Genomic DNA, 21,850 nt, shown 5'->3' on the forward strand with positions numbered 1-21,850 from the left:
AATTTACAATTTTAAAGTTATGGACACTAAAGGCTGCGAAATAATGAGAAATGTTTCAGCTGACAGAAGAAGTATTGAGAATTATGACAGTTTGTAGAGTCTCCTGTTAGAATACTTTGGAAACTAGATTTATCTCACGTCAATGTATACTTTCAACTGTCCGTTATTTAGAGTGAATAACTCAGTTGACTGTGTTATAACATCTGCAGTGTAAAATCGGTGAAAATTTGACCCATAATCAGGCATGCTAGAACTATCACGTGGCCCTAAATTTATCAGTATGCTATCCTTATATGATTTATGACGCTGAATTATGGAAAGCACGATATATTTAAATGTTTCATCTTCGACCTTCGTACGTTGGTTATACATTTCTACCTCATGATAGTATTATCGCTCTTGCTACCTCTTCGAGCATTGCTACGTCCTTCGTTATTGCTCTAAACTATTGTCACTTTCTTATACATAATTTTCAACGACAAATCACATAAACTGTCTTAATAGAGACCAGTCGTATGGAAAAGGCCACTCCCGTAAGTGTAAATGTAATTGTTCGTCGAGTAAAGTTCAAAACATTTAAATATATGTGTGCACGTTCATTATTTCGTTCAGATGGAAAGTGTGAGAATATAGCGAAGAAGCACCTAACTAACCATTGCGGTTAATAGCACTGTAAATTACACAAGTGAAAATACATTTGTTTGTGACCTGGTAACGCTTCGCAAAACCTAATTATCTCAATTTCTCAACTTTCATTGAGAAATTTTCATGTTTTCTGTGACGATCTGGCGTAACTGTACATTTCGTAGTGGCCACAACTTTTCTCTGCCAGTATATGTCACTTTAACTGTGGGGTTTAAAGGGAAACATTTGTGAGTTACCTCTGTCAGTATTCATCATACTTAAAGCATGCAGTTGTATAAATATTTCGTTTTATTCGTCACATCGGTCATTTATATTACAGTCATATTTTTACACATTGTAACACACGAGAGATCTCGTAATATATGTTTAATGGTAGATGCTTAGCATTTCATGAAATATAATTGTAAATATACTATACACATTTGGATTTTTTCATTGGAATGCATGTTCTGCTTTGTACCTCCCTGTGGAATGAAATAAAACATTTGATGTGATAGTCCCTTCATACTGCCTTTGCTTTCCAGGACAGTGTCACAATATGTACGCCAAGAAAATTTTAGAACTGACTCGTATGTAATTTAAGAAAGGCAGAAGAAGGAAGGGTTTTGTATGATGGAATCAAGTCTGGTGCCAATGGTGAGGAATTTGCTTCAGGTACAGAGCCCAATCTGAAGTATTTCCCTCATCCGAACTTGGTAGCAAGTGTGTAATGAACCATGTAGGAAACGTACCCATAACGAATGATACTGATTCAGTAAATATTGTCTGTTTCTGAAAAGAAAGTTTGTGTAATTGTATAAAAAACTCCATATTGTTTTGCCGTTCTTTTCCATATACGTTTGCCGCTGTCTTGCATCATTTTCACGTGAATCAATTACTTATATTCGTGACAGGAAAATTTTTATGTGTACGCTTTTGTGTGTCGATTAAATCCTGCAAGAAAGTAACTCTACAGTTAATTTTAATATATGTATTCCTCTGAAGTCCGCTCTTAAACTGTACAAAGAAAATTTATATACTAGTTTTTAACCTCTTTATAAAAATATTAATCTTTCCGTATATTTTAGAATTTTATATATCTCACCTGCCACTCTTTCATTGTTACTGTACACGTCTGCCTGTCGTACAAACCAAATGTGGTATTTTCCTTTGTGTCATTTGAGTTCCATGATTATTTATTCCAAACCATTGCCTGGACTTTGTGTATAATGGTAGATAATTGGAAAAGATATTTATACAGGTTCTATTAAATTATTGTTCTATAACTTGTGCGTTATTTCCATTACTTATGTATAAATTACATTCCTTACTGTAGTACATTTTGTGCCACATGCCAGTTACGATACTACAGTAGTGATGGAGGGAGAGCAAAGAATGTAAAGATCGAATATATAAGACTATATATTCCTTCATTAAATGTAGTGGACATTAGCAGATCTGCGCACTTAGTGAAAGGATATCATGGTGATGCTAAGTATGATCATAAATCACTTTTTATTTTGCATTTATGCTCCTAGAGCTCCTTGACACAAACTTTGGACAAGAAGAAAAGTCAATTGCCCTGAGATTTTTATCTTCTTGCTCTACGGATTGAAACTAAACCATTAGCCAAAATCACCAGTTCATCTATAGTACACTGTATGTTCAGACAATCATGGCAGTAAGCATTGCACTACGATATATGAATCTCATGGCATATTCAGCAGTGATGTGCAGAGGAAACTTTTCGTATTAGGTGAGGGGACAGGATGATAAATACATGAGAATTCAAAGATATTTCTAAGTGTAGTATACATTGCGTTGTTTGATAAACTAAACATTTCATGCGATTCTCGTACTCTCTCGCCTCCTCCAATAGGTAAACTGTCAGTAGGATGTCACACAATAAAATCAGCTATGGGCTATATATGTATGAGAGATATTTATCAATATAAGTTTTTACTTTTAGTTATTACAGTTATTAGCTACCCCTATTTACCATTTGCTTAAGCGTGTTCATGTAAATGATTCTGGAAACGAACTAATGAAAACTTTAAACAAGGAAAGAATTAAATGGTCCACTTAGCAGTAGAATAAAAATTACCAGAAGCATTCTGATATCGCAAGAAGAAATGTATAGCTAGATACTTAAAATAAGTTTTCGTTATTTTATATTTTTCAGTTTTGTTTCCTAAAATTAAATGAATTTCTTGCAGTGCATTTATGTTTATGAAGAAAAGGTATGATGAGAGAAGATATGCGAAAGAATGTGCTAAAACTACTATAAGAAACCCGATTGCTCTAAATACACGTTTTATTTGCACCGTATGGTGTAGAAACCATGGAATACGATTTCACTGGACTGAAACACAATACTTCTGGAATAATTTTTAAGACAGGCTGCAGATTTTTTCTCGGGGACGAAGTTATTTAAAATGTGTACATGATCTGGCTAATCTGCACATTTCAGTTCTGGTCTTATTCTCTTATTATCCATACATACGACCGTAAAATTTGCCATAATATCCAACGTAAGTATGTTTACAAGTAACTATAAATTTATCCCAGATGAATTTGTATGACTACGAAGAAATATGATTCACTTTATTGATGCATATTCATATAACATGTATTAAAACACCTTTACTACTTAAGTCAGCCATTGACATTATCAGTACTTTAAGTGACTGTGTCTATTTAATTGTGAATTTCGATAACATGAAGAATTTTCTTCGCTTAAAATTAAGGGCCAGTCACAAATTCTTTTCAACATTTATCCGCATGGGAGTGGAATGAAGATGCCAGTGTATTCAAGTTAATGAGTTATATCCTTTCTGCATCTCCAGGACGGCTGTCAGTTAATGATGTAGACTACTTTTGTAAAGAGAGTGAATACTACAAAAAATAGTAAAACATTGATCAGGTTAGTGGAAGATATCTGGTGTTTAATCAGTCCTCTGCTGAACCAGTGATTGTATGCCATGTGTAGTATTTTTACTTGAAAAGTACTAAACGTAGTCGGTGACACACAACCCGAAGACGAGAGGTGATGTGGTATTACTCTCAGTAGCTGTGAAGGTACTCAGGGAGCCTCCCGGTTATGGGCTTTCTTTCGTTTTATTATCTCTGCATGCCCAGTCACTTTCCAATATTCTTATTCAAATTTTTAGTATCCTCTTTTTTTCAAAATATTCAAAATGCAAATAGCTGTTAATTACTTAATCTAACACGTTGACAGGTAGATCTCCATGAAACAAACGTTCAGGAAATTAAAACAGTTCATAAATGCTATTGGACCATAATCACTAATTTTGTGCTTTGGTATTCATTATTAAAATAAGTCACTTTAAACTACATCATCACATATTGCTCAATTTCTTAATATTTTAAAATTGTTGGATGTGAGGTACGCCAGTTAATATTTTAGTTGTACTAACATGTCTTTGTTCAGGTCGACAAACTTTCTCTTTCACATCACGTGTAAAATAAAATCAACCACTGCTTCTAGTCCGTCAGCAGTGTACGACATTCATCTGCACTGAGAGAGCCAACACAGTTTGTTAGTGAAGACCTGCAGTTAATCTACGACGTCGCACGATAGCCGGACAGCGCTAACCTCCACAGTAACTAGGAGACAGATTCGTCCACGATTATATTTACAAAGACAATAATTAGAATACATTACATCAGCACACAGCTTCCGATACTTTTTGCACGTAATGAAGCACCGCCCATGTATAGTGAGAGAAACATACGTCAAACGAACACAAGATTTGTCTCTACTGTGCCTTTCAGAAGCTGTAGAACGGAGAAGAGTCTGTACGAGAAGCAACTGTGTACCGCTTCGGTCACAAAAGTCTGACTCCACTCAGGAGGCGTTATAGACCTCGGAACATCGGAGTGCCTGCAGACAAATTCCAATTTCCTGCGGATTTTGCCGACAGATGTCTCTTCGGATGCTCTTGCGGGAATTCTGAGGGGTACGGTGAGAAGAGTTTCGAATCTGAAAAGGGTATACAGGAAATCTAACGTTCTGTGATTGGGAGTTCACACAGAAGGGCTAGACCGTTTTGAAGTGATACTACTTTGATTCTTTTTGCTGCTGAATCCCTGTTGTTGCTGAAGGCCCTGTGAAGCGTATAGCGATTCTAACATAACGGTAACACCCCACACATATTTATGGAGTTCCTCGTTTACAAAAGATAGGTTTCGCCTTTTACGTGTTGCCCAAAGATACTTAAAAAGTAATGATCGTTCTTTATTTGTTGAACGCAAATTTAATTCTCACTGTTTTATGGTAACAGATCATTCACTTGGATTCGATATAGTCTTTCTCCTATCAACGTATTATTATTACTTTGTATTAATCTATACATATATCCGACGTTCGGTCATTTCACTCAAAGATAACGCCTCCTAACGTATAAGTGATAGTAATATTTTACTGTCGAACGACTATTATGCAAATGCTTTGAACTATGTAACTCCCAGACAGGTGAAAACTGTGTGATACATGAGGGACCTTTGCCTTTGGCAGGCATCTGTGAGGGCGGGCCCTGAGTCTCCCATGGATAACTTAGTTGGTAGAACACTTTCTCGTCAAAAGCAAAGATCCGTGGTATGGGTCTTGGAAAAGCATACAGTTTTAATTTGCCAGAAAATGTTGAGTCAGCGCACGGTAAGCCGCTGCTTGAGAATTCATTATGGTTTTGAAACGTGATTGTGAAACAAATTAGTTCAAGCAAAAGTGTTTTGTTAACTCGGAGCTTCTAAAAACATTCTATAGTTAAAGCTAAGAGCTTATAGCCTGTGAACCTCCGCACTTCCTAGTAAAACATTACAAGCCTCTTCTGCGGGGATAAATGATGGAGAAACAGCCTGAAGTGAAACTGTAAATAGGTCTAATGTTTGAACTGTACTTGGTTGAAATGGACCAGAATGACTTCATAAGCATCATGTGTTTATTTCAAAAAATGTTTGGGCATAATCTTAATTAATCCCCATTTCTACATGGGTAGTTTGAAATAATTACTATTGCTCACTACGAAATAACTCTTTAAATTTGTTATTTTTCATACGCAGATGCATGGATATTACTGAAATAGCATTTATTTTTTTCCAATCAGATCCAGCCCATAGCTGTTACTGTGTGCCATAGAGGGTCTTTAAACCAAATGATAGATGCGTGCAGGACTAATTGACTGGGTTACCGAGCGAGGTGGTGAAGCTGTTAGCAGACTGGACTCGCTTTCGGAAAGACACAGGTTCAAACCGCCTTCCGGCCATGTAGATGCAGATTTTCCATGATTCCCCTAAATCGTTGTAGGCAAATGCCAGGATGGTTCTTTTGATAGGGCACGGCCAATTTCCTTCCCCACCCTTGACACTATCAGAGCTTGTGTTCCGTCCCTAATGACCTCGATGTTGACGGAATGTTAGACCCAAACTTCCTTCCTTCCTTCCTTCCTTAATTGTTGTCTTCCAATCATTGCCGCTTCGGTGATAGCTTGCTTCATTAATCATCTGGGGATTAGCATCAGCCAACACGTGCTTAATGCGGTAATTTAACATTCCGTTCTGCGTGGATTACACTTCTTTCGTGAGTGAAATTAAGTGATAACTATGATCTTCAGTGTTTCATCTTAGTATCCACTGACGGAATTACAACCTGACTTGGAGGTCTAGTGGTCGAAGATGCAGCAAATACAGCAAGTTTTTTGGGTAAAGTGACTTTTCGTCTACAATCGACCTCACAATATTTGTTTCTGGGCTATCTTGTAATCGGCGCAACATTCGCCACTGCATATCTGGAGTGCCAATCTTCCGAGGGCTTCCGTAGTGCCCTATCCTTGTTCGAATGACCCGATGTCACCAAGTCGCTGGAGCGACCTGTTGAGGATGTCATCTGTCGTGCACGACACGTGCCTCCAGACTACACCATGCTGGCTAAACCATTCCAGAATAGGGCGTCTTTCTAAGTGGAATAATAGAATTCAGTTTCACTCTGTGTGTTGTTCACAGTCTACAGAATCATTAGTTTTGAGATCATATCATCTCGAAGTGAAAGCAAACTGTACAACATCGTTGATACAGGAGACAATTGCAGTTGTTGGGACCGACAACAGGTTAACAGAAGACTAACGCCAGGGACGAACACAGTCGATGAAAAATGGCCAATCAATGTCAACAAGAAAACAGCTTAGCAGACTGAGTACCACCTGTCTTCTTACACCAGAATAACGAAATAATTTTGTGTGCATATGTGTGTGTTTTCAAGATTTAGTGGTAACGCTTCTCTGTTTTTTTAAATACTCGTCAACTGTCTAAAAATTTAAATTACGTTACAGCTAAATCATCAACGATGACATTTACTCTTTGCTTTTACTTCACTGTGGATGAGCAGCATCTAGCTTCTGTAAAGTTTGGAAGGTAGGAGACGAGGCACTGGCAGAAATAAAGCTGTGAGTACGGGGCGTGACTCGTGCTTCGGTAGCTCAGTTGGTAGAGTACTTGCCCGCGAAAGGCAAAGGTCCCGAGTTCGAGTCTCGGTCGGGCACACAGTTTTAATCTGCCAGGAAGTTTCATATCAGCGCACACTCCGCTGCAGAGTGAAAATCTGATTCTGGAAACATCCCCCAGGCTGTGGCTAAGCCATGTCTCCGCAATATCCTTTCTTTCAGGAGTGCTAGTTCTGCAAGGTTCGCAGGAGAGTTTCTGTAAAGTTTGGAAGGTAGGAGACGAGGTAATGGCAGAAGTAAAGCTGTGAGTACCGGGCGTGAGTCGTGCTTCGGTAGCTCAGTTTGTAGAGCACTTGCCCGCGAAAGGCAAAGGTCCCGAGTTCGAGTCTCGGTCGGGCACACAGTTTTAATCTGCCAGGAAGTTTCATATCAGCGCACACTCCGCTGCAGAGTGAAAATCTCATTCTGGAAAATATTTTTAGTTGTTCTTCGTCAGAACTGTACCCGCTATGTCGATGGTAGATAGCTATAGTTTGATGATAGCCTTGTGCGATGAAGGCCTGTTGATGAAATACGTTAAAATCACAGAATTTCCACAATACTGTATTTGTCTCTTATCGTATCAAGAAGCGACTAAAAAATCTGCCAAGATGAAATCTTTATTCGTGACGTTATAATTCTGTCAGAGATTGCATAGGACTTAGAAGAAAAGTAAACCAGAGGTATAGTGTCTTGAAAAAGACTGTAAAATGAACTTCAGTAAAAATAAATCTAATAATGGGGTGTAGTCAAATTAAGTCAGGTCATGGCGTATGAAGTGAGAGTGTAAAAGCAGTAAATGAGTTTTGCTATTTGTTCAAGAAAGTAACTGTCGTTGCCACAAGTAAAGTTACACTACTGACCATTAAAATTGCTACACCAAGAAGATGACGTGCTACAGACGCGAAATTTAACCGACAAGAATAAGATGCTGTGATATGCAAATGATTAGCTTTTCAGTGCATTCACACAAGGCTGGCGACGGTGGCGACACCTACAATGTGATGACATGAGGAAAGTTTCCAACCGATTTCTCATACACAAACAGCACTTGATCGGCGTTACCGGGTGAAACGTTGTGATGCCTCGTGTAAGAAGCAGAAATGCATACCATCACGTTTACGACTTTGGTAAAGGTCGGATTGTAGCATATCGCGATTGCGGTTTATCGTATCGCGACATTGCTGCTCGCGTTTGTCGAGGTCCAATGACTGTTAGCAGAATATGGAATCGGTGGGTTCAGGAGGGTAATACGGAACGCTGAGCTGGATCCCAATGGCCTCTCGTATCACTAGCAGTCGAGATGACAGGCATCTAATCAGCATGGCTGTAACGGATCGTGCAGCCACGTCTCTATCCCTGAGTCAACAGATGGGGACATTTGCAAGACAACAACCATCTCCACAACAGTTCGACGACGTTTGCAGCAGCATGGACTAGCAGCTCGGAGACCATGGCTGCGGTTACCCTTGACGCTGCGTCACAGACAGGAGCGCCTGCGATGGTGTACTCAACGACGAACCTGGTTGCACGAATGGCAAAACGTTATTTTTTCAGATGAATCCAGGTTCTGTTTACATCATCATGATGGCCGCATCCGTGTTTGGCGACATCGCAGTTAACTCACGTTGGAAGCTTGTATTCGTCATCGCCATACTGGCGCATCACCCGGCCTAATGGTATGGGGTGACATTGGTTACACGTCTCGGTCACCTCTTGTTCGCACTGACGGCACTTTGAACAGTGGACGTTACATTTCAGATGTGTTACGACCCGTGGCTCTACCCGTCATTCGATTCCTGCGAAACCCTACATTTCAGAAGGATAATGCACTACCGCATGTTGCAGGTCCTGTACGGGCCTTTCTGGATACAGAAAATGTTCGACTGCTGCCCTGGCGAGCACATTCTCCAGTTCTCTCACCAACTGAAAACGTCTGGTGACTGGTGGCCGAGCAATTGGCTCGTGACAATACGCCAGTCATTAGTCTTGATGAACTGTGGTATCGTGTTGAAGCTGCATGGGCAGCTGCACCTGTACACGCCACCCAAGCGCTGTTTGACTCAATACCCAGGCGTATCAAGGCCGTTATTACGGCCAGAGGTGGTTGATCTGGGTACTGATTTCTCAGGATCTATGCACCCAAATTGCTTGAAAATGAAATCAAATGTCAGTTCTAGTACAATATATTTGTCCAATGAATACCCGTTTATCATCTGCATTTCTTCTTGGTGTAGCAATTTTGGTGGCCAGAAGTGTAATACAAAATGAAGACCAATTTTTTCTAAATTAAAGAAATCGGCAAATGGATAACATGAATTCAGTCTTTAAAAATCTCGAACACAGCTGAAGCAGCACCTGTAATGTACACTTCGTGTTGTAAAAGGTGGAAAAACAGCTGTATAAGTTGCAGTACTGGAAGCTTTACTAAAAACCCCTTGACCTAGGTCTGACGTCTTCAAAAATGTCTTCTTCAGGACGATCAGTGATGAACGCTTAAAATGATTAATATTATATAAGTGTTAAAACATATTTATATAGCAAATTCTAAGCCAAAGCACTACCTTACAGCGAATTTTTATATTTTATGGTTATATAAGGCTTTTTCCCCGTTTTTCTTCACTTACAAGCAATGTACTTCATCCTGACTCAATTCATTGGTTTCCATAAACATTTGTTGGACAGTTACCAATTAAAACGCCATATGTTTGAGTTTTATACTAGTATATGGGTACTAAATCCTTATTTTCTGCATCACTACTGTATTAATTATGTCGTTTCTAGCTACTTCAATTTTTTCCTACGCCCAGTTTTGCGCAATTATTCCGCGCATACATGTACTGCCCCACCATATATTAAATTTTCAGCAACTCAAGTTACAGCGCCATGACGTCAGTTCATTAGTTGCGTTTGTGAGGCACTTTGTAATGGCAGTCAGCCTGATATTTTGTGGTTTTATAATTATGGAGCAGAATTTGGTCATTTGTTCCTTCAGGCTACGTTTTAACGTATCTCCACAAAACCACATACATAACTAGTGCGTGTTAAAATTCTTTGTGAGTAAGTGATTTGTTTTTACTATTTCCTTACAGCTATATTTTGACATGTATGTAATGTTATCCATTCTAGGTGTTAATCATAGATCATTCTGAAGATGTTTTTTAAAGACGTCGAGACTTAGGTCTGGGGGTTTGTACTATTGCGACTGATTTGACTGTTTCTTATCTTTTCCTACACCAAAAGTGACAGAGAGGCCTTTACGAAAAGATTTATCTGCACTGTAGCATTAGGTCGCACTTCTTAGCATTACTCTGAGTTTATAGACATCATGGGGTACCCTTTAATATCGAGTCGGCCCTCCTTTCAGACGGTGTAGTGCAGCAAGTCGACGTGCCATGGAGTCAACAAATCGTTGGAAGCCCCTGCAGAAATTGAAACTTCCCCTTTGGAAAATTAAAAATGATTGTGCTGGTAAACCTCTTACGTTATTTGATTTTCAAGCAGCTGAGCAAAACTGAACGTACTCAGATATTTGTCTCTTTACTTATTCTGATCATCACTAAACTGACATAATATTTTTAGCGCAACGCTATCTGACTTTCAATAATCCCCACAAAAGAATAGACCTGACTAACAATAACCTATACGTTTCATGAATCACTTAACTGACAAAAATCTTCGTTACTCGAACTACTGCAATACAGCGAGCGCCAATACTGACAGCTAAATAAAAGATTCTAACCACTGAAGGCACTAACTACTGATGGGCATAATTAGCAAATGAAAGATTTGGATAGAGAACAAACAATGTATTTCCGTTAATAATGTTCAAAAGTCATTATATACACTCCTGGAAATGGAAAAAAGAACACATTGACACCGGTGTGTCAGACCCACCATACTTGCTCCGGACACTGCGAGAGGGCTGTACAAGCAATGATCACACGCACGGCACAGCGGACACACCAGGAACCGCGGTGTTGGCCGTCGAATGGCGCTAGCTGCGCAGCATTTGTGCACCGCCGCCGTCAGTGTCAGCCAGTTTGCCGTGGCATACGGAGCTCCATCGCAGTCTTTAACACTGGTAGCATGCCGCGACAGCGTGGACGTGAACCGTATGTGCAGTTGACGGACTTTGAGCGAGGGCGTGTAGTGGGCATGCGGGAGGCCGGGTGGACGTACCACCGAATTGCTCAACACGTGGGGCGTGAGGTCTCCACAGTACATCGATGTTGTCGCCAGTGGTCGGCGGAAGGTGCACGTGCCCGTTGACCTGGGACCGGACCGCAGCGATGCACGGATGCACGCCAAGACCGTAGGATCCTACGCAGTGCCGTAGGGGACCGCACCGCCACTTCCCAGCAAATAAGGGACACTGTTGCTCCTGGGGTATCGGCGAGGACCATTCGCAACCGTCTCCATGAAGCTGGGCTACGGTCCCGCACACCGTTAGGCCGTCTTCCGCTCACGCCCCAACATCGTGCAGCCCGCCTCCAGTGGTGTCGCGACAGGCGTGAATGGAGGGACGAATGGAGACGTGTCGTCTTCAGCGATGAGAGTCGCTTCTGCCTTGGTGCCAATGATGGTCGTATGCGTGTTTGGCGCCGTGCAGGTGAGCGCCACAATCAGGACTGCATACGACCGAGGCACACAGGGCCAACACCCGGCATCATGGTGTGGGGAGCGATCTCCTACACTGGCCGTACACCACTGGTGATCGTCGAGGGGACACTGAATAGTGCACGGTACATCCAAACCGTCATCGAACCCATCGTTCTACCATTCCTAGACCGGCAAGGGAACTTGCTGTTCCAACAGGACAATGCACGTCCGCATGTATCCCGTGCCACCCAACGTGTTCTAGAAGGTGTAAGTCAACTTCCCTGGCCAGCAAGATCTCCGGATCTGTCCCCCATTGAGCATGTTTGGGACTGGATGAAGCGTCGTCTCAGGCGGTCTGCACGTCCAGCACGAACGCTGGTCCAACTGAGGCGCCAGGTGGAAATGGCATGGCAAGCCGTTCCACAGGACTACATCCAGCATCTCTACGATCGTCTCCATGGGAGAATAGCAGCCTGCATTGCTGCGAAAGGTGGATATACACTGTACTAGTGCCGACATTGTGCATGCTCTGTTGCCTGTGTCTATGTGCCTGTGGTTCTGTCAGTGTGATCATGTGATGTATCTGACCCCAGGAATGTGTCAATAAAGTTTCCCCTTCCTGGGACAATGAATTCACGGTGTTCTTATTTCAATTTCCAGAAGTGTATATCTATCAGTTAATGACACCCAGCTTCACAAATTTCCTTTTTCTGGAGGACACACGTCCAGATCGTTCGCTTACAGTGACCTCTCAAAACTCTGGCACCTCTCTCTCCCCAAACCACCAATGCTGGCGGCTTAAATCCAGCTGCCCAAAGCTACGCGCTGTTCACATCCAACTGCCCAACACTACAGTAGCGAATATTCCGACAATGAGTCCAAACAGCCACAGACTGCACGCAGCACAGTCAGTGATTTTCATACAGAGCGCTACGTGGCGTTACCAACATAAAAACCTAAACAATCTACTTACAAAATAATGAGCCATGCTGCCAAAATAGTCGTCCAGATTTACTCAAGTGTTGCCGGAGCAGGGTGCTGTGTACGAACTGACCTCTCTGAACTGTCCCACAAACGATCGATGGGGTTCATGCCGGGCCATCTGAGTGGCCAAACCTATCGCTCGTGTTGTGCAGAATTGTGTTTAAACAAATCACGAACAATTGTGGCCCGGTGACATAACATCTTTGTTTAGGAACATGAAGTTTATGAATGGCTCGTAATAGTCTCTATGGAGCCGAACATAACCATTCCCAATCAATGATCGGTTCAGTTGGACGAGAGGAACCAGTCCCTTCAATTTAAATACAACCCACACCATGGAGCCACCTCCATCTTACATAGTGCCTTGTTGACAACCTGGATCCATGGCTTCGTGGGGTCTGCGCCACACTCCAACCCTACCATCAGCTCTTACCAGCTGAAATCGGAACTCAGACCAGGCCACGGTTTTCCAGTCGCGAAGGGTCCAACCGAAATGGTCTCGAGCGCAGGAGAAGCGCTGCTGGCGATGCTGTGCTGTTACCAAAGGCACTCGCGGCGTCTTGCCACAGTCCATTAAGCCACATTTCGCTACACTGTCCTAACGCATACGTCTGTCGCACTTTCCACACTGATTTCTGCGTTTATTTCATGCGCCGTTGCTTGTCTGTTAGCACTGGCAACTCTAGACAAATGCCGCTGCTCTCGGTCGTCAATTGAAGTTCGTCGGCCACTGCGTGGTCCGTGGTATTCTCGGAACAGTCTTAACACTGTGGATCTCGCAATACTGAATCGCCCAACGATATCCGAAATGGAATGTCCCATGCGTCAAGCACTAACTACCCTTCCCCCTTCAGAATTTCTTAATTCCCCTCGTGGGACCATAATAACGTTGGAACCTTTTCGCGTGATTCACCTGAGTACAAATGACAGCTCCCGCCGGCGCGCACCGTTTTCTACCTCGTGCACACGACACTACCGCCATTTGTATACGTGCATATTAGTGTCCCATGACTACTGTCACCTCAGTGTAATTCTGCTGTACTCAAGAAATGGAAAGTTTATTAAACTGAACTCGTCAGATGGATGCAGTCTATCGTATTTTCTAAGATGATAATTGAGGGAAAGCTCATAATTTTCCTGAACAGTCGTGTGAAGCCGCATAAATACGACACTCGAGTTAACCGGTGAAGTAGCAACAGTAACTAATCACTGCGTAGATTAGGATCAAGACGGTATGAGGGCTATGAGATTTCTGTCGCAGTGACTTACCACTTGTCACCCTTATCTCTCCATTTGCAATAACTTACAGCCTCTCTGTCACACATATCCTTATCACTTGCTTGATTAGGTTACTATCACTGATATTTATAATATTTATAAATACCACTGATATTTATTTTCCAGTTAGCATAGTTTATGACCCAAATCTTTTCACCGATACTTATTTCCTCCCCCTCCTCCCATGAACCATGGACCTCGCCTTTAATGGGGTGGTTTACGTGCCTCAATGATACAGGTAAACATACCGAAGGTGCAATGACAACTAAGAAGAAGCCTGTTCTGCGGTCGTAGACAGCGCGCCTAGTACAAGTCTACCGCGGTGCAGTGGGGCCACAGAACAGCTACGACACCTCAAGACTGGCTTGTAACAGCCCGAAACCGGTCGTGCAAAAATAAAAGGAATTTACAACTGAAGGGATATTTTCAACCTCTGCTAAGAAGAATCCGTTGAGAAGTCATACAAGCGGTTTCTGAAGAAGGATAACTGATTTTTCAGAAGGGCAACGATGTCGATAACGCACTGATCTGGCCCTGTAACATGAACCAAATAGCTATGCTGTGGTGGTACTGCGCATGTCTGAAAGCAAGATACAACTATAAGAGTAATTCTTCCTGTGGACTTGTAGAACTATTGTAAGATCAAATGATGATGGCATTTTCTTGAGTACAGTATTCCAAAGGTAAAATAGTCCCTCATTCGATGTGGTCATCAGGAAAAAAAATGGTATTCTAAGAGTAGGAACTAGGAATGTTACATCACTTAATCTGGCAGGAAGGTCAGAAAATTTAGAAAGGAAAATGGATAGGTTGAAGGTTAATATACCAGGAATTAGTGGCGTTCGGTGGCAGGAGGAACAGGTGTTATGTTCAGGAAAATATCGAGCTTTAAATAAAAAATCAAACATGGGAAGTGCAGGAGTAAGTTTAATATTGAATAATAAAATAAGAGAGCGGGTAAGCTAATATGGACAGCTAGACACAAACCCCACACCCACCACTGTAGCACAAGTTCATAAGCATACTAACTCTGCAGATGATGGAGAGATTGAAATAATTCATAATGAGATAAAAGAAATCGTTCAGATAGTAAAAGTAGACGAACATCTGTGACGAAAACTGAGTTATAATTGAGGGACTGAAATTCATAGTAGGAAAAGGAAGACAGGAAAAAATAGTAGTTGAACATGGCCTGGGGAAAAGAATGAAAGAGGGAGCAAACTGGTAGAATTTTGCAAAGAGAATAATTGATTTAAGGCTCATGAAAGAAGGAAGTAAACATGAAAGAGACCTGGAGACTCCTGAAGATTTCATATTCGTTATGTAATTTCGGAACAAGGTTTTAAATTAAAAATATCCAGGGGCAGATGTGGACTCTGACCACCAGTTATTGTTTAAGAACTGTATATTAAAACTGAAGAAGTGGCAAAAATGTTGGAAACAAGGAGATGGGACTTAAATAAGCTGTAAGGACCAGAGGTTGCTGGGAGTTTGAGAGGGGGCATTAGGCACTCATTGACTACAAAAGCAGGGAAAAAAAATTCAGTAGAAGACGAATGGAGAGCTTTGAGCGATGAAATAGTAAAGGCAGCAGAAGATAAAAAAAAAATGGTTCAAATGGCTCTGAGCACTATGGTACTTAACTGCTGAGGTCATCAGTCCCCTAGAACTTAGAACTACTTAAACCTAACTAACCTAAGGACATCACACACATCTATGCCCGAAGCAGGATTCGAATCAGCGACAGTAGCGGTCGCGCGGTTCCAGACTGTAGCGCCTAGAACCGCTCGGCCACTCCGGCCGGCCACAGAAGATCAAATAGGTAAAACGACAAGGTCTAGCAGAAATTTTTAGATATCAGAGGCCACATAGAATTTAACTAACAAAAGGAGAAGTAAAATTGAAGCAGATGAAACAGGCAAAATACCAACATCTAAAAAATGAAACTGATACTAAGTGCAAAATGATAAAACAGGAATGGCTGTATGACAGGTGTAAGGATTAGGGAGCGTGTGTCATAGGCGAAAGATAGACGTCTTCTACAGAAAAATTAAAGATGATTTTGGAGAAAGGAGAAACAGTTGCTTTATTACCCAGAACTCAGGTGTAAAACCAACAGTAAGAAAGGAATTGAAATTTGAAGGTCAAATAAGATTATATTTGTTTGCGCAGGGGAGAGTAATTTGAAGGCAATACTATGGAAAGGGAAGAGGACGCTGATGACGATTAGATGGAAGGTATGGTACAACGAGAAGAATTTCAGAGACCACTGACATACAAAGTCGAAACAAAGCCACGTGAGTTGATGACATTCCATCAGAACTACTGATAGCCTTGGAAGAGCCAGCCACAACAAAACTACACTCCTGGAAATTGAAATAAGAACACCGTGAATTCATTGTCCCAGGAAGGGGAAACTTTATTGACACATTCCTGGGGTCAGATACATCACATGATCACACTGACAGAACCACAGGCACATAGACACAGGCAACAGAGCATGCACAATGTCGGCACTAGTACAGTGTATATCCACCTTTCGCAGCAATGCAAGCTGCTATTCTCCCATGGAGACGATCGTAGAGATGCTGGATGTAGTCCTGTGGAACGGCTTGCCATGCCATTTCCACCTGGCGCCACAGTTGGACCAGCGTTCGTGCTGGACGTGCAGACCGCGTGAGACGACGCTTCATCCAGTCCCAAACATGCTCAATGGGGGACAGATCCGGAGATCTTGCTGGCCAGGGTAGTTGACTTACACCTAGAGCACGTTGGGTGGCACGGGATACATGCGGACGTGCATTGTCCTGTTGGAACAGCAAGTTCCCTTGCCGGTCTAGGAATGGTAGAACGATGTGTTCGATGACGGTTTGGATGTACCGTGCACTATTCAGTGTCCCATCGACGATCACCAGTGGTGTACGGCCAGTGTAGGAGATCGCTCCCCACACCATGATGACGGGTGTTGGCCCTGTGTGCCTCGGTCGTATGCAGTCCTGATTGTGGCACTCACCTGCACGGCGCCAAACACGCATACGACCATCATTGGCACCAAGGCAGAAGCGACTCTCATCGCTGAAGACGACACGTGTCCATTCGTCCCTCCATTCACGCCTGTCGCGACACCACTGGAGGCGGGCTGCACGATGTTGGGGCGTGAGCGGAAGACGGCCTAACGGTGTGCGGGACCGTAGCCCAGCTTCATGGAGACGGTTGCGAATGGTCCTCGCCGATACCCCAGGAGCAACAGTGTCCCTAATTTGCTGGGAAGTGGCGGTGCGGTCCCCTACGGCACTGCGTAGGATCCTACGGTCTTGGCGTGCATCCGTGCGTCGCTGCGGTCCGGTCCCAGGTCGACGGGCACGTGCACCTTCCGCCGACCACTGGCGACAACATCGATGTACTGTGGAGACCTCACGCCCCACGTGTTGAGCAATTCGGCGGTACGTCCACCCGGCCTCCCGCATGCCCACTATACGCCCTCGCTCAAAGTCCGTCAACTGCACATACGGTTCACGTCCACGCTGTCGCGGCATGCTACCAGTATTAAAGACTGCGATGGAGCTCCGTATGCCACGGAAAACTGGCTGACACTGACGGCGGCGGTGCACAAATGCTGCGCAGCTAGCGCCATTCGACGGCCAACACCGCGGTTCCTGGTGTGTCCGCTGTGCCGTGCGTGTGATCATTGCTTGTACAGCCCTCTCGCAGTGTCCGGAGCAAGTATGGTGGGTCTGACACACCGGTGTCAATGTGTTCTTTTTTCCATTTCCAGGAGTGTATTCCATCCGATGTGCAAGTTGTATGAGAAAAGCTAACAACCCTCAGACTTCTAGAGCGATGTAATAGTTCCAATTCCAAAGAAGGAAGGTGCTGACAGATGTAAATGTTATCGAAATATCAGTTGCAAAATATTAACACGAATTAACTACAGAAGAATGGGAAAAAACGGGCAGCGGCTGACCTAGGGGACGATCAGTTGGGAGTCTGGAGAAACATAGGAACACCCGAGACAATATTGACCTTACGACTTAATCGTAGAAGGAAAGGCGCATGCAAAGATAGGGAAATCTTTTGACTAGAATAACCTCTTCATAATTTTGGAGGTAGCAGGGCTAAGATACAGGGAACGAAAGGCTGTTTACAAATTGTACAGAAACCAAGCGGCATTTATAACAGTAAAGGGGAACAAAAGGTAAGCAGTGGTTGAGAAGGGAGTGAGACAGGTTTGTAGCCTAACTGTCCATTGGGCAAGCAGTTAAGGAAGCCAAATAAAACTTTGGAGTTGGTGTTGAAATTCAGGGAGAGGAAATAAAAGCTTTGAGAGAATGAGATATGAATGATATGATGAGATATGAATGATATGAAACTTACTGGCAGTTTACAACTGTGTGCCGGACCGAGACTCGAACTCGGGACCTTTGCATTAAGCGGGCACGTGCTCTACTATCTGAGTTACCAAGCACGACTCACGACGTGTGCTCACAGTCGTATTTCCACCACAACCTCGTCTCCTACATTCCCAACTTTACAGAAGCTCTCCTGCAGACCTGGAAGAAAGTACATTGCGGAGACATGGCTTAGCCACAGCCTGGGGGATGTTTCCAGAATCAGATTTTCACTCTACAGCGGAGTGTGCGCTGATATGAAACTTCCTGGCAGATTAAAACTATGTGTTGGACCGAGATTCGAACGCAGGACATTTGCCTTTCACGGGCAAGTGCTCTACCATCTGAGCTACCCAAGCACGACTCACGCCCCGTCCTCACAGCCTTTAATTCCACCAGTACCTCGTCTCCTACCTTCCAAACTTCACAGAAGCTCTCCTGCGAACCTAGCAGAACTAGGACTCCTGGAGAAAGGACATTGCGGAGACATGGGGGATGTTTCCAGAATGAGATTTTCACTCTGCAGTGGAGTGTGCGCTGTTATGAAACTTCCTGGCAGATTAAAACTGTGTACCAGACCGAGATTCGAACTCGGGACCTTGCCCGCGAAAGGCAAAGAGAGTTCAAGTCTCGGTCCGACACACAGTTTTAATCTGCCAGGTAGTTTCAAAAGCTATGAGGTTTGCCGATGACTCTGTAATTCTATCAGAGACAACAAATGACGTGGACGAGCAGGTGAACGAAATGGATTGAGTCTTGAAATGAATATATAAGATGAGCATCAACGAAAGAAAAACAATGTATAATGGAATGTAATACAAGTAACTGGGGGATGCTGCGGGAATTAAATTAGGAAACGAGACAAAGTTGTTGATCGGTTTTGCAATTTGGGCAGTAGAGTAGCTGATGATGAACGAAGTAGAGATGATATAAAATGTAGACTGACAATGGCAAGAAATTATTTTCAGAAGAAGAGAAATTTGTGTAGGTAGAATATAGATCCAAGTGTTAGGAAGTATTTTCTGAAGGTGTTTCTATCGAATGTAGCCGTGTATGGCAGTGAAACATGACGATTAACAGTTTAGACAAAGATCGGGTAGGAGCTATTGAAATGTGGTGCTGCTGAAAAATGATGAAGATTAGATGAGCATATCTCGTAACTAATGAGGAGGCACTCAAGAGAATAATGGAGAAAAACATTTGTATCACAACTTGACTAAAAGAAGGTACTGGTTGATAGGATACATTCTGAAACATCAACGTATCACCTATTTACTATAGGGGGGGGGGGGGGTGGTAGCGTAGGGAATAAAAATTGTAGATGGTGACCATAAGATGAATACAATAAGAAATTCAGAGTGATGTAGGTTGCAGTTCAAAATGGCTCTGAGCACTATGGGACTTAACATCTGAGGTCATCAGTCCCCTAGAACTTAGAACTACTTAAACCTAACTAACCTATGGACAACACACACATCCATGCCCGAGGCAGGATTCGAACCTGCGACCAGAGCGGTCGCGTGGTTCCCGACTGAAGCGCCTAGAACCGGTCGGCCACACCGGCCGGCTATGCCCCTTATCATTAGCACCGATTTTCATTACCCAGTTAGTATAATTTATGACCATTGTCACCATAATTTATTACTCAACCAGGGTGGGTTGTTATCGTATTTTTATTAAAGAATCAGAATAACGTCTTCCTTTATGTGATGTGTAGGCCTAAAGTGCATCACATCCCAGCTACAGAGTTGTATAGAACAGCCCAAGTAAAGAAAACAAGTAATACCAAACAGATGTCATCATCGGATGTGACTCCAGCAAGGGTTGGAGGGGCGGGGGGGAGAAGGTCAGTATAATGTAAGGATGACTTTAATATCAGTTTTAGCTGATTTAAGACAAGTTTATGTCAAAATAACACAGACAGTTTCGATGTGAAAAGAACACCGTTTACTATGGTACAAAGATAAAATGAGTTTTTTTTTCTTTTGCAATCACAGATCTGTCATCAAACTTCCACATTACGGTAAGCTAGGTACCTGCACATGTTTTGTATACATAATGTTACTACCTCAAAACATGTATTTAATTTAGGGTCACATATTTAATAAACTATACGTTAACAAAATGAAATGTCTAAAAATATTATTGCTGTCCCTTTCATTTTATCAACACATGCACTAGGTATCGATTCCTTTAACTATGTGAATTTAGGAGGCAGCGTTATAAATTTATGAGGTATAACTGGAAGCGACATCATGATCATTTAAGCAGAAGTGTGAACGTCTTGGATCTAATCTTTATAACAAACCTTTATAATAGTAGATGATCAGTTCTGCATAGTAGAAAGTGTGACCATTTGAACAACGGTGTTGCTGACATTTGTAATACAAAGTACACTGAAAATGGTATGCCCCTGAGCAAGAAAAATTTGAGATTGCTTACACCCATGCAACCATTACAGATCTACTTTGTGATAATGGTGGATTGAATGATAAAGTCGACTGTCAAGAACAAATAGGAAAGAATGATGTGTAATGTTAAAGGAGATTTGCTGTGAATGTAACAATTACCTGCATGACAAATTCTCCAAGTTTTCTCTGCAAGACATGGCATCAGGATGATATTTCCATTACTTGTACATGGGAACGACAGTATGACAACAAAAACAACTCTGGAGAAAATGGCATGGAAGCCCTGCAAACCATTAGGAGGAAATATGGACATCCTGTAGCTATACCACATAAAGTGGAATTGACCTACTTTGAAATGACCATTTTAATGCATGAGCTGCCAGAGATATTGTAACAGGTTTGTCTAGGGAAATATTACGTAATTGACCTGCATACAACCAAGATTTTACTGGGATTTGTAATAAATTGTTGATGTGTGACTATCTAACATCAAATCACGACATCTGTGTGGAAATGGACTACCAAGGAAACAGCAATATAATAGCGAGCAATAGGAGGTTTGGAACACACTGAATAACGTGCAGAAGCTCCAGATCTAGAATAAAGATATGCATGATGGTAGGGGGCTACACTGATAAGCCAAAACATTATGACCACTGCCCACTGCCATGTTGGATGCCTCCTGGTGACGTAACGGGCACGTGACTTGGTAACAAGTGTGTAAGTAGACCAGACACGGACGGGAGGTCATCCTAACGAAAATATGGGCTGCAAAAGTGGGAATCCATTGTAGAAAGCGACTTTGTCATTGGGTAGATTATTATTACACAGAGGCTATGAATGAGTATCTCTTACCGGCGAAGTTGGTCGCATGTTCAGGTGCTACCGTCATGAGCGTCTACGTGAAGAGGTATAAGGACAGTAAAACTACTACTAGGCGCTAAATGGCTGGATGTTCACGGCTCTTCACTGAACGTAGGGTTATGAGGCTTGTCTGCTCCATCAAGTAGGATAGGTGGGGATCTGTGGCATCTTTGCCCAAAGAGACCAATGCTGGTGCACGCAG

The sequence above is a fragment of the Schistocerca cancellata genome, chromosome 8, assembly GCF_023864275.1.
Source record: "Schistocerca cancellata isolate TAMUIC-IGC-003103 chromosome 8, iqSchCanc2.1, whole genome shotgun sequence".
NCBI classification, from domain to species: Eukaryota; Metazoa; Arthropoda; class Insecta; order Orthoptera; family Acrididae; genus Schistocerca; species Schistocerca cancellata.